We start from the raw sequence: 7,159 nt of genomic DNA, 5'->3' as shown, positions 1-7,159 counted from the left end.
AAATTCCTTTATGTGGGGTTTTGGGTCTTTTATGCATGTTGCCAAACTATCCTCTAGAAATATTGTATCAATTTACATTCCCACCAATAGGACACGAAAGTATGCATTTTCTGAAGCCAAATCCAACTCTGAATGTTATTAACTTTTTCAATATTTGTTGAGGACCAAAAATTGCTATTTCATTGTTACTCTACTTAGCTAGTATTTAATTCCTGATAAGATTAAACATCCTGTAAGCTTACTGTTTATTTGGATTCCTTCCTTTTTTTTTTTTTTTTTTGAGTCCTTCTTTTTATGAATTTCCTGTTCACATTCTTCAGTCACTTTTCTTTTGTTTCCCCATCGTATGTGTATACATATTTATTTTTATTTTTAGTACTTTGTTATGCATCATGTTATGAAACATTGTCCTGATTTGTCACCTGTCTCTCTCCCTTTTTTATAGTGTGAATTGTGAGTTCATTTTTCACTTGGTTGTCTGCAACACAAAAGTATAAAAAGTCAAAGATATCAATCTTATCCTTTTTGGTTTCTGAATTTTTGTGACATGGTTTTTAAAAGTCTGCTCTATCTCAAAGGGAAATATATTTATCCATTTTTTCCCTCTAGTACTTCTGAGTCATCTATCACACTTACATATGTGATCCATCTAGAAGATATTTACTCTGTAAGGAGTAAAATCTTGGTCTTTTTTTGTTGCTGTTGAACCTATTGTCCCAAACCCTCACCGAATGGCATTTGCTTACCACCTATCTGAAATGCTACTTTGAACTATAGGTTAATATATATTCATCTGGCACAGTGATCACCATTGTACTTGGAGTCAAACAGATCTCAATAAGGTTTGATCATTTTCTTCATATAATGCTTCTTGTTAAAGTTTTCTTATGTTATTTAAATTTTTGTGGCTATTGAAATTGATGTGTTGTCTGCCACTATATTTTATGACTAGGCATTTTTTGTATATAAGCCCACTATTACATTTGTACATGTAGTTTAAAATAACCTCCAAAAATGACAGTTTTGCTGCTTCCATTTCAGTTCTTATTGGACTCCTTGTTTTAATATATTAGTGGCACCTTTGTTTTGCTTCAGACATTAATGAGTTAAGGAAATATTCATCTAATTCTACTTTGCTGAATGTTTGCATTGGAAATAGATATTAAATTTTATTAAATGCATTTTTGGCATCAATCAAAATGATATACAGTTTTTCTCCTTGACTTATTAATATGGTGAATTATATTAGTATTTTTCAAAGTTATAAACATTTGCATTTCTGGAATAAATCCCACTTGGTCATGGACTATCAGTCTTTTAATATACTTCTGCATTCTGTTCAAGATACACAAGATTACCTTGACATTTATAATTTGACTGTAAATAAGGTATCCTAACAGTCCCACCATTTTTTTGTGCTACTTCAAGTACTAACTTCAAGGTCAATTAATTTAAAATACTATGTTTTGGGTGCCTGGCTGGCTCAGTTGGAAGAACACCAACTCTTGATCTTAGGTCATGAGTTCAGGCCCCACTTTGGGTATACAGATTAATGAGTTAAATAAACTCAAAATAAAATAAAATATTATGGTTTATAAAATGGAACTACCAAACAAACTCAGAAATGAAAGGAGAAACCATAGAAATACAAAGGATTATAAAGGAGTATGATGAAAAATTATATAGGAGAAATAGATAAGTTCCTAGAAACATCCTCCCAAAACAGAATCAGGAAGAAATAGAAAATTTGGACAGAATGATTATCAGCAATGAAATTGAATTAGTAATGAAAAAACTCCCAGCAAACAAAAGCCCAGGACTAGATGGCTCCACAAGTGAATTCCACCAAACATTTAAAGCAGAGTTAACAATGGGGTACCTGGGTGGCTCAGTCAGTTAAATATCTGCCTTTGGCTCTGGTCATGATCTCAGGGTCCTGGGATGGAGCCCCACATCAGGCTGCCTCCTCATCAGGGAGTCTGGTTCTCCCTCTCCTGCTCCTCCTCCCCACTCTTGCTCTCTCTCTCTCTCTCTCTCTCTCAAATAAATAAATAAATAAACAACCTTAAAAAAATAATAAAGTCTTAAAAAAAGAATGGTTATTACCTGTTCTCAAACTATTTCAAAATATAGAAGGAAAACTTCCAAATTCATTCTATTCAGACCAGCATTACCCTGATACCAAAACCAGATAAAGACACCACAAAAAAGAAAATGACAGGCCAATATCTCTGATGAACCTAGATACAAAAATCCTTAACAAAGTATTAGCAAACAACAATACATTTAAAAAATCACTCACCACAATCAAGTGAGATTTATTCCTGGGATGCAAATGGTTCTATATATGTAAATCAACGTGATACATCACATTAACAAGAGAAAGAATAAAAATCATGTAGTCATTTCAATAGATGCAAAAGATTTGACAAAGGATGACATCCATTCGTGATAAAAGTCCTGAACAAAGTAGGTTTAGAGGGAAACAGTAAAATTTGAAAAGATACATGCACTCCTAAGTTTGTAGTAGCATTATTTGCAATAGCCAGGATATGGAAGCAGCCCCAGTGTCCACTGGTGGACGAGTGGATAAAGAAGACATGATACACATATTGTACACTCTAGATGCATCCATGTTGTTGCAAATGGCAAGATTCCGTTCTTTTGAAAGAATGAAAGTACTCAGCCATAAAAAATGAATGAAATCTTGCCATTTGCAACAACACGGATGGATCTAAAGAGTATAATGCTAAGTGAAATAAATCAGAGAAAGTCAAATACCATATGATTTTACTCCTATTAGAAATTTAAGAACCAAAACAAATGAACAAAGAAAAGGGACAAAAAAACCAGACTCTTAAATGTAGAAAACACACTGGTGGTTACCACAGAGAAGGTGAGTGGGTGGGATAGGTAAAATAAGAGATGGGGATTAAGACTCAACATAATGAGCACTGAGTAATGTATAGAATTGTTGAAACTCTTTATCATAACACCTGAAATTAATATAACACCATGTTAATTTATACTGGAAGTTTTAAAAATACAATAAATACAATAAAGTGTATTAATTAATTAATTAAAAAATGGAACTGGATCATATGTGAATTCCACCCTAGAGAGTAAAATGAATTCATCTACATGAATATTCTGAGGCAATAGTCTAATTATACTACAATTTTTTTTAACTTGCAGGTGTATGCCTAAGATTAGTTACGCATATGGCCCACAAAAATGTGTACACAAATGCCCATAACATTATTCATAATAGCCAAAAACTGGGAAAAACTCAAATGTCCACCAGTGGACAAGTAAATAAACAAAAGGTGGTATAGCCACATGATGAAATATTATTCAGTGATGAAAAGGCATGAAGTACTGATACATGCTACAACATAGATGAAGATCTTAAAAACATTTTGCTAAATGAAAAAAGCCACACAATGTATGATTCCATATATAGAAGTGTCCATAATAGGCAAATCTGAAGGTACAGAAAGTGGAGTCGTGGTTCCCAGAGGCTGGGGGCAGTGGGAAAGGTGGAGTGACTACTAATGAATATGACCTTTTTAGGGTGATTAGGATGTTCTAAGATAAGGTGGTGGAGATAATTCTGCAGTTCTGTGTACATGCCTAATGTCACTGAATTATACACGTTAAAAGGCTGAACTTCATTGTTTGTGAATTTTATCTCAATAAAGCTCTTATTATTTTTTAAACCATAAGAGGGGCGCCTGGGTGGCTCAGTCGGTTAGGCATCCGACTCTTGATGTCTGCTCGGGCCATGATCTCAGGGTCGTGAGATCGAGCCCCACAACGGGCCCCCTGCTGGGCTTGGAGACTGCTTAAGATTCCCTCTCTCCCTCTCCCTTTGCCCCTCTCCCCACTTGTACATACTCCCTCTTCCTCTCTAAAAAATAAAAAATAGGGATCCAGGGTGGCGCAGCGGTTTAGCGCCTGCCTTTGGTCCAGGGCGTGATCCTGGAGACCCGGGATCAAATCCCATGTCGGGCTCCCAGTGCATGGAGCCTGCTTCTCCCTCTGCCTGTGTCTCTGCCTCTCTCTCTCTCTGTGTGACTATCATAAATAAATTAAAAAATTAAAAAAAAAAAAGAAAAGAAAAAATAAGTAAAAAAATTTGTTTTAATCTTATGAGGAAAAAATATGGAAGCCATACATGGGAAGCAATTATTTACTTCTTTCTTTTTTCTCTTTCAAAGTGCTAGCTTCAGAGATTGAAAACCTCTTAAGAACTGAAGCTTTGCTGCGGGGGAACAAAAAACACCCTAAATCTCTTGACTCACACAGACTGAGAAACTTATAAGGTTCCCAACAACCAGTCATAGACCTGCACTAGTGAACAATAGTTTAATTTCCCTGGTCTGAAACATTTTACTCACAAAGGGCTTTACATTTAAAAGATATAGATGTAAAATACATTTACACAAATCCAGCTGACTTTCTGTGTCTTCTGCTCTTACCACAGGGGAACGATGAATCTGCTGGGAACGGGTTGGCAGGTAGACAAGCAGGTAGGAGGGATCTATGGAGGGAGGAGGGTAGCAGAAGCGAGATGTGTTTGCACTCTCATCCACCAACATGTTCTCCATGTTATTTTTTTTTTTAAGATTTTATTAATTTATTCATGAGAGACACACAGAGAGGCAGAGACACAGGCCGAGGGAGAAGCAGGCTCCACGCAGGGAGCCCGACGTGGGACTCGATCCCGGGACCTCGGGGTCACACCCTGGGCCGAAGGCAGATGCTCACCCGCTGAGCCCCCAGGTGACCCTGCTCTCCAGGCTTTCTGCCCTTCTTGGGAAGGCTGCAGTTCCTACCACCACACCTAAGAACCATCCTGAGGACCTGGTCCTCACTGCAAACCCCCAAGACCATCTGACCCCAGGCGAGTCACCAAACAAGACCCCAGTTATCCTTTTGCTGTTGCTGTTGTCTAACGGGTAGTGTTGCTTCATGCAGTCAGTCACTCAGAGTCTGGTCTAGGGATCTTTTAAGAAAATGTAATCAAGTCTGTGTTTAATACTTAATTCCCAGTTCAGCAGCGTATGCTAATGAGCACTGACTAATGTGGAAATTACAGTACTGTAGGGTGCAGTAGTGCGGATTTGAATTCTCGCGCAGGAAAAATTCTACCTCAGTGTTTGCCCTCACCTGCGATCACTGGGGTGCAGCCGTATGTCTTTGAGCAACTTAGACTTAATTTTTGAAATGCTGTTTTAAAGCATTTTATTATCTGATAGTGGTTAGGACTGGGTATCTGTGTTACAGACATGCTTCAAGAAACAATAGCCATGCAGAAATGTCTGGGGTTTTTATAAACAGTATGGTACACACTGCTAGCCTTTCCACTACCAGTAGTAGTAGAATAATAATAATTATGTAGGGTCCTTGTCCGATACACTTGGAATCTATTATTTGAACAACAGAGAGGGTCAGGGTTTCTGGTAATCATACAGATAAAGGGTAGCTGGAGCATTCATTAGGATCACGAACATCCCAGAGGAGGAAAATGTCATGAAATGTGTCTTCAGGGATGAAGATGTCACTACCTACCCACTATGAGTGAGCAAAAATTTTAAACTTTTTCTATAATGTTGATGAATTTGTACTGACCTATCATCACTTTCGTGCCAAGATTTTCTCATACGATAAATATGAGATGTGTGACAGATGTGGCCGCTGAAGTATCATGTCTCACTAATCAGAAATCGGTCACATGCACACCTGTACAGGGGGGAGATTGGCTGGGAAAGTCGGGACTATGGTCCAGGTTGGGTCAACCAATGAACATCCGCTCCACCATCCCTTCCCTCACACATCCTGATGTCACTGAACCCAGTGGAGCCCAGGGGCAGGGACGACCACGGGCTCAGGTAGGAGACTCATGTAAGAGAGAAGAGAGCCTATTTCACAAATTACCTAATTACCAGTTCTACTTATATAGCAGTAATCAAGAGAGTGTGGTATTAAAATAAGGAGAGACCTGATACAGATTAATGGGATAGAATAAAAAGCCTGGAAATAGATGCACACATAGGTGGCCAAGTGACTATCAAAAGACATCAAAGCCAATTAATTGAGTAAGAGTAGTCTTTTCAACAAACATTGGAATTGGGCTTTCATATGGAAAAAAAGTGAACCATAGACACTATAAACAAATATTAAATCGAATTAATACAAAAGCCCACATTTCTGGAAGAAATCATAGGAGAAGATCTTCGCAATCTTGGGTTAGGCAAGGTCAAAGCAAAAACCCTAAAAGAAGAAAAATGATACATTGGACTCATCATTTTAAAACCTTTTGATCTTTATTTTATTTTATTTTATTTTATTTTATTTTATTTTATTTTATTTTATTTTGACAGGAAGCAGGATTTATTGGTGGGCATGAATAGGGTTCGGGTGGCGCAAGGTTCTCATGAGTGCAGAGCCCTCCATTTGTCCAAGGGGCCACGATTAGGGATGTATTTGACCCCACAGCCAACTGCGATGAGCCGCTTTTCAGCCACCATATCTTCAAACTTGTCCACATTAAACTTCGTAAAGCCCCACTTCTTGGAGACGCGGACCTGCTGGCGGCCAGGAAACCTGAACCCTGTGTGGGCCTCGGTCACCTGCTCCTTGTTCCGCAGCTCGGTGTGGATGGACGTGAGGACTTGGCCAACGTGTGCCCTGGCTACTGTGCCCTGGGGCTTCCCAGAGGCACCTTGCACACCTGTGTGCAGCCTCGATGGGAGAGAGCAGGAGGCCAGACCTCAAAGTGCACCATGAGGGGCTGTGCCCGAGGTGGGGGGGGCACCCATACAATCAACAGGCTGCATTCGCTGCCAGGGAGGCTACTGTCGGCGGCCCTGGCACCCTGGGTCAAAGAGCACAGTCGCCTCCATCGGCTGCAGACCTTTTGATCTTGAAAAGACACAAGTTAGAGAAATGGAAAGGCAAGACTCAGAAACTCCGAGCTTCCTTTCTTGCAGCCTGAGAGGCTGTAGGCCTGGAGGTACTGGCGCCCCGACGGCCAGGGGTCATGGCCCAGGCCCTCCGAGGAGCAGTCCGATGGCACTCCGTCAGGCACGTGCATGTGCACCCCGGGGCCGTGGGTCTCCCTGCCGGGGGAGCACCCTAAAGACGTCCCCCCACC

The 7,159-nt window shown here is 39.8% G+C and overlaps 1 pseudogene; it reads right to left on the bottom strand.

Moving 5' to 3' along the window:
• Window positions 1–6,794: 6,794 nt before the first annotated feature.
• LOC140603257 (small nucleolar RNA SNORA70) lies at window positions 6,795–6,917 on the bottom strand (annotated as a pseudogene).
• Window positions 6,918–7,159: the final 242 nt, after the last annotated feature.

This window comes from Canis lupus, chromosome 13, assembly GCF_048164855.1.
Source record: "Canis lupus baileyi chromosome 13, mCanLup2.hap1, whole genome shotgun sequence".
Taxonomy (NCBI): domain Eukaryota; kingdom Metazoa; phylum Chordata; class Mammalia; order Carnivora; family Canidae; genus Canis; species Canis lupus.
Note: the sequence above shows the minus strand (reverse complement) of the source record. Positions and strands in the feature narration are given on the sequence as shown.